This window comes from Neopelma chrysocephalum, unplaced genomic scaffold, assembly GCF_003984885.1.
Source record: "Neopelma chrysocephalum unplaced genomic scaffold, ASM398488v2 Primary Assembly neopelma1_23, whole genome shotgun sequence".
NCBI classification, from domain to species: Eukaryota; Metazoa; Chordata; class Aves; order Passeriformes; family Pipridae; genus Neopelma; species Neopelma chrysocephalum.
In genome coordinates, this window is record NW_020897691.1 from 31,396,931 (window position 1) to 31,408,798 (window position 11,868).

Consider the following 11,868-nt stretch of genomic DNA (forward strand, 5'->3'; position numbering starts at 1 on the left):
TATTTCTCGATGACACCATTCCCCAAATATAAAAGTGTCTTTAATTTCTAAATTCCCAGTAATATTAAATAAAGCCAACATCTTTCTTAAAATTCAAGCCAATTCCCTAAAAGTTTAATAGCACTGTCACAAAAAAAAAAAATCTCTATTCATAGATTAAAAAGCAAACAAACAAACAAACATCTCCCAGCTCTAGAATGAAGAATAGTAATTTCTCCCTAACTGGTTTGATCATTATTTCTCCTGATAGCCACACAACATGGGAAGCTGAGCGCAATCAGTGCTGCTTTTTGCTGAGTCCTGCAGCAGGTGAGTGTTGACCATTGCTCACCTTCCATTGGTTCTTTTGGCATTTTGGCTAGGTGGATTTTATGGAACTATTTCAAAATAATACACACTGGGTGAAAGACTGAGTCTACAAAAGGGAGGTAAAGAATTGCCCTTTCTTGACAGTGACAAGGAAGATAAACTATACTGACTCAAATGGGGTTGTCTACAGTTCTTTTATTTTACCTTCCCCCTCCCAAATCTTTCTTATGCAGCCTTTGAAACAGTTATGATAAAACGATGCCAACTGGTAACAATTACAGAGTGTAAACAGATGTAGTGAGCTCTTTCATTTCAAATATGTTTCCAAGAAACTGAGGTACATATTAAGATCACAAATTGTACACTCTTGTTTGACTGACTGTACAGTTGAGAAGGCAAAGGAAGTACTTTATGTACTAAAGATTGATTTTATTTGCTTGCACTGAAAAATACTTTACCCTAAAAGATGTCTTGCCAGTAGCAGTAGGATACTTACTCTTTTAGTCCCATTAGATCAGACATTGGCTTATTTCTAAAGAGAGATAGTCGGAAGAGTCCAGAATGAAGGGACTGAAGTGTGTAGTTCCAGAAGCAGCTCCACACATTCAACAGATGCTCACTAGGGCCTAAGTATTTTTTTCTTTTTAGCAATAATTAACCTCAATAAACTGCAAGAGTTTTCCAAAGTGGTAAAACTCAGAATTAGTGAGGTGGCATCGCTAATATGGGAAGACAAACATCGTATTAGGATATGAAATACAGTGAACATCATGTACATAATCTGAAAATCACAGCTCAGTGCTGACTTATAATGAGATTTTGCAATTGTACCAGAAAAGGCTTCCCCAATAAGGGAGTAAAAATCCGAGCTGTTTTTCATTTACGAATACATCGCACAACTGTTAGACAGAGCTTCTTCAGAATCTAATATTGCAATATCTATTTTGACAGTCATAACCTTGGGATAAACAACACTGAACATAATGTGATTAGCAGCTATAATTTCCATTTGATGCAAATGTAATAACCCTAATTCAAATCTAAACTAGAAAATGAGTAACTATGAAATCTTTTACCAGCCAGACAGCCCTGCAAATAAAGTTAAAGATAGAACCCATCTCCATGTCTGGGGCTTTTGAGACCAAATCAGTTGAACCTCAAGAAATATCACTTCCAATAAAGCCAATATAAAGATCTAGTATATATTTAACGGTAAATTACAAAGACTGCATTTGTTAACAGAATAGTGATATTTATTTCAACGCAGAAAGAATCGTGCCTTGCAGAATATACTATCTAAGGAGTCTTTCTGCTGTGTCTTTTGCAACCGGACATGCCTTTCTCGTATTGGCCTTTTTAGCCACCAACGCATTTGCAAGAAATGTGGGTAGAGCCCTTCCCAAATCTTCGTTTGCGAAGCCTAGCCAGGAGTGATATTTGTTTATACTGCATTAGTTAGCATAGGAAGAACTGACTCCCGAGTAACAAATATGCTACTGTTGCCAGGTAGAACTCTTGAAAATCAGAGATAGCAAGCAACTGGTAGGTTATTGACAGCATGGTCTAATGAAAGAGATTTTCTTATCCTTTCTTTTCTTTCAGTTTCTATTTTTGACATTTTTTCTTACGTCGCTTCAAATAACCCACTTCAGTAATCTGGTTTCTTCATCATGCTTTAGAAAACAATTCTAATTTGATAGGTAATAATTACAAATTTACCTGCAGGCTAAATTTTTTTCCGATTAGTTTATTGCCAGTGATTTCAGAATATCTCCCCTCTTTGAGGATCAAGACTTTCTGACACAACTATGGACAGATGGTGTTATTTTACCTACTTGTATAAAGACTTTTTTTCCCCAAAACCAATCTTCCCAAATTTCAGGCATTCCTGACAGTCGCTCAAGTCTTCTTACCCTTCCTGCAATTACACAAATTTGCCAGAGCCAGTTCTTTGTAAGTCAGAGATCAGAGCCCTCTCTTAGTGCAGCTATACATAAAACCGCCCTATCTGCACTCTACTTGATCACACAAAGCAGCACACATCTAAATCTCCTTCTGAGATTTTTTTTGTAATTTTTTTTTAATCAAAGTGAATTCTTCTCACAGAGAATAACATTTTTCCCTTCCCAAGTTTTTCTCATAATCTGAAACTGAACAGCAAATTTTACTCTCTGAAAGATGCAGTTGCTATTGTGGAGTGAAATGGACTGGAGGGTGTGTACTGGAAAAGGAGATAAAAGACAAACATGAGGAACATCCAGAGTTTTCCAGTGGTCTTGCATGCTTCATTATAAATGTAATACAAGATTGCAGTTAGAAGTTCAACCCTCAACTTCAGAAGTCCTGTTAGAGCATCAGCAAAAGATAGCTCATCAATTGTCCTGAATATCTGACACAAATTGGCTATGGCAAATTGTTGTCTAAGCAGACTGTCAAAAACCCTGACTCGGGACCAAAGCCCTACACAACTCTGCAATGTAATCTGTACACCTAGGATAAAGTAATCTTTATTTAACAAAGTCAAGCAGACAGCTCCACTAACACCTTATTCGTATGCATCAGTCATTGACCTTTGCAGCAAGCCACAAGCATTGTTAATTAAAAGAGAAAGAGCAGCATGACCATTTAGGAAGGACTACATTATACAGCTCAGTAGCAGATGTGATGTTTTAGCTACAGCCACAGTTCCCAGAGCACACATCAGAGCTCTATTGGTAACAATTGTATATGTGTAGCTACAACTTCTGCATTCTATAGTATGTCCAGTTCCTTCTATTGCTTGCAGGTCATCACTGTGCTGTGTTTTGGATATCCCATTCCTGGTGGTTGGGGACTTGTTGGAGTACAATGTGTGGATACTGCAGCCAGAGAGAACTGGTGCACCCTAGACCTTACATCTGTGGAGTTGATGTGTGGGAAGGTCATAAATGCAACCAAAGCACTTATGACTCCCAGGTCAGATGCAGCCTCTATTCACATTCCACCACTTCTTCCCTTCCATCTCTTTTTTCACAGGGTGCATTACTTCTCTCCTTCTCTTGTTGTTTCTGCCCCTTCATAAATAGTTATGTGGTGTTTAAAGTGTACATGTTGGGCATGTGGGCTACTGCATAAGTTCGCATGACTGAAGTGAAAGAGGGCAGATCTGTGTATACACGTGCTCTTGCACAAAGAATATACTCCTTGTCTTATCCCATGAGACTTGTGATGAAAGAAACATTACCTGCTTATGCTTTTAATGTTTCATTGAATTTTTTTGGCTTTTGTTAATGGCTGGAACTTCAGGTTTGCAACACAGTACAAGATAGGGCGAAAAAAAAGGTCTTAAGACTCATGCAAACAAAATTCCTATAAATCTTGGAACATTTAGAACTAAGACACATAGGAATGAAGGCTTTAAATAGTCTTTCAATCACTGCTCTTCATGTCTGAAGAACAATATTAAAAGTATTGGAGTTGAGAAGAAGACTTTACTGTGAACTTGCAAAAAGACAGCTTAAGAAAGCTGGGTTGGAGAGAGACCCAGTATCCATATTTTTTACCAAAAGCAGTGTTCAAATTAATTGTTTATTGTGGAAAATAATGTCAGAATCAGACTTTTTTCATTGGAGGGAATGAGAAAGTAATGCTACACAGGACAGGACACTGGATAAGGAACATCTTCCTCTTTGCCACACATGAATGCCTGTGGTACACACATATCTTTTTGATGGCACTTACTTCACCTATTTGAAACAATATGAGCTTTGAAACAGCCAAAAAAAGACATTTCCTTTTTTGGAATCCACCCTCTACTCAGTACTAACACTCTGGTCCTCTTTCCCAGGCAGACTCCTGGGGACCCCTCTCAGTGTTGAGCAACTACTGCATGCAGATAATTGCAGCTGATCTGCTGTCAAGGCATACTAATCATTTCCAAATTAGCTATCTGCATAAAAACATAAATGTCTCTCTGCTTTAATACTTCGGGAAAGCAAAAAAAATAAAATAGCTGCAGTGGAAAATTATGAAAAAATGCTAGAATTATTTCTGCTCAAGAAATAACTTCCAGCATTTTAAATTTCTTGGCTGTGGTGACTTGTTTCATGCTCATGTTGCCATCTTTAATTTTTTTTACAGGTCCTCACAACAGGGGAAGTATAAGCCAGCCGGGTAAAAACCCAAACAAAACTGAAATCCTGCACTTCTAGTTTACATCTGGTGGTATTAAATATTCATATATCAGCAAAAGACCAAATGACCAAAGTAAATCACCATAACTGCAAAATTTAGCTCTACTTTGCCATTCAGACTTCAGGTACAGAAATTTTTGTAGCAGAAATACCAAGATTTGTCTGAATGTGTCTGCCTGTGTGAGGGCACCAGAAGAAAATGAAGGGTTAAAACAATAACACATATCACTAGATAACCAGGTACACAGACACACACAGAGCAATCAGACTTGTAAACACAGAGAAATGTGTTGCTCTTGGAATGCAGGTCTTCTCATCTAGATGTAAACAAGATAATGGCAACAAGGCTATATCACATGTGCCATTCCCACTCCTGTCACACAACCAGAAATAAAGTTACAGCCAGAAAGATAACCAAAATGAGGAAATAAAGTCAACAGGCAGCAACTGTGCCTGAGATTAACGGAAGACAAGATAAACAAAGTTCAGAGGCCAAAGCTCATCCCATAGTAATTGTTGAGTCCTCAGAGGCACATCAAGTCTGTCCAGAAATGAATTTTCTCTCCCAAGAGATGAGCTGCAGGCTTGGAAGCTGAAATTCTAGTTCTTGGTGTTTTTCAGTATTGATCTGGGACAGCTTGAGAACACCTGGGTGTGAATGAGCGCAACTCATGAGACAGTGAGTGGGACTGGTGGCAGTTGTTACATGAGATATCTCCTTCTCTTTCTGTACAGTCTAACACAGACTTCTCTTCCATTAATTTACTACAAGATTTTAGGTTCTAGAGGGTTGGTCTATTTGAAAGGAAATAAGTGACTAGCTTCCTTATACTAAGAAGAACCCAAAAATAACATCCATTTGTCTGATGCCAGTTGAATACACAACACTTCAGTGATAAACAGCAAGGAGTCTCTACTGCTGGAGACATTTGTGCTAATTACTTTCCCCCTTCATATCTGCAGCAGAACTGAAAAGGAGTGGAATTGATCTCTTAAATGCTGTGCCCGAAGAACAACTTTTAAGGAGAAACTACTTTAATTAAAACGAGATGAGCAGCAGCATTTCTTCAGAACAAAACTGCAAACCCATTAAACAGTGCAGTGATTTCAGGACTGCTGTTCACAGTAATGAAGTACGTGGATGAACAGCTCTGGTGGGAAGAGACTGAGCAAGGCTTAAGCCACTCTGTCACCCACAAAATGCTGTCCACAGACAGCTTAGTCTGGACAGAGAAGGCAGATCAGAACTTGAGAGAAAGACTTGGGAGTATTTGCCTGGCAGATGGTATATGAACAACTTTACCCATAGATAAGACACATAAGGAAGACAGAAAGCAACCAAGGAATTAAGTTCTCCAAGACTTAGAAGAGAGCTGGAGGGGGTATAGTTAAGAGCATTCAGAGGATAAGTTGCAAAACTGAGAAGGAGCAAACGAGAAAAACAAATTTCTAGATCTAGGGCAGCATGCAATGGCCAAACTTGACAGATGATGTCAAGGGGATCGCTAGTTAGACGAAGAGGAAAAGTGCAGGATCAGATACGTGTTTAGGAAGATCTTCCCAAGGGCTAGGCAGGAGCCATCCTGAAGCTTCAGCAACATCTGGCAGCTGAGCAGAAGGCAAGGGGATTAGCTACTGCCCAACCAGCATTTGCAAAACGTTCCACCAGAAAAGGTCAAAATTTGAAGCTGTCTGCTCTCAAATAGCTTTCTGTAGGAGTTACTCCTTGTGTGCAGATGCCTGAAGGCATTGCTCATCAGGGTATTGAGATAGGAGGGAGGTATCCAAAATGAGAAAGCTCATTTAAAGGGAAACATCAGTTGGCAGCTCAAGAGAGGAATGCATTTCAAGAATATTTTGTCTGTGCATATTTGCCACAGTTCTCCTTTCTGCTTAAATGCAGAATCTATTAGGGTGCTCCTATTTTTAAATACAATACATTGAACATCATACATTCATTGGAGAAACAGGTATAAATGTAGAAACCTCAGTAAGACCAATTCAGCACTTGGCATTATTTTTTAGCACAACAGCATATTTAAATTTTAAAACCCATGACATATAAAATAGGGAAAAGGACAAACATATTTCAGATACTTACTCCTTTTGACATTTTCAATTGAGTCCTTTAAGGGTTTTAAAAGTGTAGGACATTTATATCCCAAGTATATTCCAAGAAGAGATGAAAATATACAGAAAAAAAATGGATATTAAATCATGGCAGGTTAAATTATTAAATCATCACAGTGGCAAGACCCAGAAACAAGGCTTGTCTCTGCCATCACTCAGAATTAGAACTGATCACTTCCCTCAGTAAAAAGATGTATGAAGGCCAAATGGGCACAGTACAAATGTCACCCACAAGATACATGGAGCAGTGTTGTATATACAGCTCTGCTGTACATAAGCTCTTATATATAGCTCTGCAAGCATGATAGAAGCATTCAGATCTAGTTATATGTTTCTCCATGTGACATTTCAAAGTCTCAGTCTTTATAAGAAACAAAGAAAATATACTTTCTCTTGAAGCACTGCTGGATAGCCCAAATATCTGCAGTATGCAAATAAGCATCACTTGCTACAGCCTCAACAGTCTGAAAAAAAATTTGCTTGTGTGTAGGTAATATAAATACAAATAGTTGTATGCTAAATTACTAAAGTGAAAATCACCTTTGCATATAGAAAATCCAAGTTCACGTCACCAGCTGTAAGTGCAAGACCCCTACAGAAAGATTTGTTCTGTGGGACTGTGGATAAATGCCACTGCCTCAGAGGTACAGCAGCTCCTATGGAAGATATGATGTCATTCCTGGCAGGTGGTATTGCAACGTGAGGACAGTTCTGCACAAACATCTTCCTTTTGAGGAGTACACCTTCTGCCCTCTTCAATGGATAGTGAGACTGTCTGGCTCATTATCTGCTCACCACACCTTTCATTTTAATGGAAATCAGAATACCCAAGTATTTTTGCTGTGTTACTTTTTCAAAACACTTTAGTGACATTTGCTGGTTGGAGTAGTTCTTGGCTAGTGGTTAAAAGCTTTTGTTTAGTGTGCTCTCATATGTTCTGCTTCGCTCTTTTTTCTTTATTTCCTTTATGAAATATGCGTATCCGTAGACTCTGGTGTTAAAGATTCCAATGCATCACTAGGCAAATGGAGAGGAAGAGACCACAGCAATTGCAGCTTTATTCCTTGATGAACCCACAGTTACAGAGGTTAAGTCATCGCACATGAGGCCCACAGAGCCCCAACAGTATTTCTTCCTTTATTTCTCTCCCCTCTTCTTTTCTCCTTCCTGCAAAATGAGCAGTGAAAGAAGTGACATGTTTATTTCCTAGCTCTGCTGCAAGCCAAGTATGAGGCAAGCAGAAGAGAAAACGTTGAGCATAAGATCTGGGAGTTGTTTTGTCCAAAATGTTGATGTAACAAGATTGATTTACTTTATAAGTCTTAATATTCTTCCAAACAAAATATTTTGAAATAACCAACAGAAAATGCCTGGCATTTCTTACTAGATTAAAGTGTCAGTGGCAAACTCCAAGCGCTGCTCTTACAGTGCCTCAAATGCACTTACCAATTGCCATTCAGCTTGTGCAAAGAACAATCAGAATGCAGGTAGTATCAACACTGAAATACAGAAAAAACAAGGGAGGATGGGTCTCAGACAAACTGACCATCTTTCATGTTCACAGACTACAAACATCCTATGCATCGATTGTGTTCTCTCATACACTGATAGATGTTTTTAAAAGTCAGCTTGAGGTGAGGACCATTTGGAGGAAAAATAACCCCAAAAACCCCAGGCAACAGGAATATCTTGTCTGACAACAAAGTCCCTTTCCAAACTATCATTCCTGTTTGAGGAATTTTTCTTCTATCTTGAATACCTGGGAATGGCTGTTCATTGGTTTTGGCAGTATTATGCTTTAAGTGCATACATATCCAACACAAGAACTGCAAGGTACAGCTCCTAAGGAGGAGCAACCTATTCTGTTTTCACTGTGGAAGATATGGGAGGTACGGAAATGGGAGCCCCCAGGGAAAATACTGCATGTGTTTGGGCAGCAAGTGAGGAGATGAACCCCTCTTCCACCCCTCCTAAATATCCACCTCCAGGTCATGGCCCCTTTCTTTCCTTTGCAACTCATGTTCCTTCTCCAACTTTTCTCTATCCCAAGAAAATCCCCCTCTTTCTCTCCTTCCGTCCATAATTATTACTTTCCTCTCTTCCCCACTTCCATGTCTTTACCTTCCACAACTGTGAACCTTCTCCTTGAGCATTACAGGGAGCTGCAGGAGTCTGGACCTGGCCTTGCAGACCTTCTTGCCCGGAACACTTACCATGTGAGAAAGGTGCAAGACTGAATTTCATATGACAGTCTCTTGGGCTCCCAAAGCCTTTTTTTGTTTGGCATTTTTGTATCTGCATTTCGTTCCAAGTCTTAGATGCTGATGTGGAAAACAACTCTTGGTGCCATGTGTGGGCAAAAAGGATGGCAAACTCAGAAGGAAAATGCACAAGTTAAAATGGGAGTGCTATGGTACTTTTTTAATGAACACATAACTTCTCCCTGATATTTCATGACGCACAGTCAGAGCAAAGTCCATCAGTATTTCCTTGTCATAATAAAATACCTGTGCTGTAGCTGGCAGGGATATTTATCCTCCCATAGCAGTGGAGACAAGCCATTGGTAGTGCGGCCGCTCCAATTACTTTCCTTAGCTCAGCATCTTACAACAATAATTCCAGTTAAAGTAAACCTATGGAAGGTGCCAGGCTGCCAGCTCTGCTGAGCGTGGCCCTACATCTAGCCATAAAATCTGAACACAAGTAGCTGTAGCAGCACAAGCTTTCTCATGCTGTCTTGAGCATACATGCTTCCTCCTACAGTCAGAGGTAATAAAAAGAGCTCAGCTGGGTCTGTCTCTCGTCTGTCATGAATTGAGCTCTGCAGTAGAAGTGAAGATTGAGCTTTAGGGGCTGAGTACTGAGTCCCGCTCCCAGCCTATGATGACAAATGCCAGCTCAGCCACAGTTCATGTCTGCATCAAACATAGCTCAAAGGAGGCATTTGTACAAGGAGAAAGAGAAGCAGTTATACTTTGATAAATACTGCCTTTTATTTTTCTCTCTTTTCTTATTTTTTAAAATGGAATTAACTCTTTCCTTAGTGAGACCAGCCATGGAGAGGCTGGAGTGGAAAACAAGAGCTGCAGGAGAGGAAGCCAATCTCTGTGTATGTGAATGAATGGATAGTGAGTGCCATCTTGGTTAATAATTCAAATAATTACAAGCAGGAGAGGCATTTTGCTTTTTATGTTTGCCTTTTCCAATAGGACAGGATGATGCGGATTACCCTCACTTGTTCAGTCCAAATGTCACTTCACAGCCTGATGTAACACGACTAATTTTGTTACCGACTTGTTAGACCCAAAGACCTGAAGGGTACCTGTAGCTCATCCTCCATCATCCACCCCTTTTGCACCTTCACCATAAGTTAAACGGCAGACAAACCTAGTTTTTTGAATCTCTTATGATTGGTTTCATAGCATTGGTATGCCATTGGTTGAATATCATACAGTAGAAGGGGAGGTATTTTAATTTTTTTTTTTAAATCTTCAGTTGCAATGGAGTGGGTCTGGAATCTGACATTCATACAGATACTGAAAGAAGCTCCTGTTCAAATATTCGGTGAGCAGTAGCCTCCATGTTGAGGCCAGGAGCCCATTTGACTGGACTACACCAGCAATAAAGCAGCAAGGTCAGCGAGCAGGCAGAGGACACACACTATGGGCCAGACTGGGAGGGAGAGGCAGGACAGCTACAGGTCTTGAAGCTGTGAGTGGATTCATTTAGGTCAGGGATTCAGAAGTGACTGTGACTAATTTAGATCTAAAGGGTGAAGATGAGCTTAGCAGTTGTTTTGGCCACATGGGGATTGGTAGATGGCGAAGGGGAAAAAGTTTGTCAGACACATTGTGTAACAGAGGACAGGTACAAGGAAGCCAGGTGCTATACTCTTCTTTCAATACATACCTGTTTCACTTTCAATCCCTGTTCCCTTTTGTTTTATGTTGTATTAAATCTCAATACTGAAATAAAGACTCAAATTTTGGATTTTTCAAATGCTCTGCTGGCCAGTGTGGCCAAAGGAGGTGGTGTCCTCCGAGGATGCAAAGTCGAAGCAGATCCTGCAGCACCAGTGTTCCTCATCAACTTAATCATTAAATAAATCCTGCCGCAACACTTTAAATGAACAAAGTTGTGGGGACTGTTTTGTGGGTACTCCCCTTTCTGTTTAGTTACAGTGTAGGCTCACAGATGAAATATGGGTACATAAAGATTTATGAAATTCACTCCAATGGTTGCATACATGTGTGACCTATTTAGCATGTGGAAATCTGTTTAATGCTAAGAATTACATTAGATAATTCAAGCCACAGCTCACAGGGAGTCACGTAATGAGGCTCTTCAGATTATTGTTGTGATTAGTCCATTCCCTTTCCCCTTCTCACTTAGGAAGTTCATTTAGGCAAGCAGTCATTTTAAGAACATGCAAATGCTGATTGCTAGTGTCTATGGATCTGGCTAGAAGCCAGGCTTCTATGATGCACACTACTATAGGCAGCGTGAAGTTAAATATGCATGACCTCATATAACGTTGATCCATGGGCTTGCAGGCATTCTGCACCTGTAAAAATCCAAGCTATTCTGTATGCAAAGCATCTCCAGCATTGTTGAGGAATCGCTTAGTGTTCCAGTGCTCAGTGATCATCTAAACTCAGCATATGTTCTCTATCTTTCTATGCTTTGGTAAGATCTAGAATAAAAAAAGTCATTATTTAACCACGGTAAATCCAATATTTTGCTTTTGACAAGTGTGTACATATTGCACATGGGAAGGAGGGGAAAATTTCAAACTGACAATTTTGCAGTTATGTTAAAATCTGAGGAGTTTGCTGCTATCAAAACTTGGGGAATAAAATGCTGTAGTTAGTATAAATAATGTATTTAGCAGTAAGGAATTAATAATGCATTATTAAAATCAGCATAGCATTAGGCAATTGCCTGAGGGCATAGAACATAATAAGTTTTATAAAAAAGGCAACTATATCTCAAGGTTATAAATCAGAATCTAAGTAGAATAAAATTTATAAATCCAAATAAAATCAGCTTCACTTAGTCTCAACTTACAAATATTTGCATAGTATTCAGGATTGACAATATCTGTATTCTTAAGGAGATTCCACAACATTAGACTATTCATAAAGGAGCAAATTCCGACCTCATGAATACCAGAGGAACTCAGGGCATTGTTTTCAATTAAAAATGGAACTTCTAGGATAAGAAAAAAATTGCCCCCAAATAATAGCAAATGTATAGT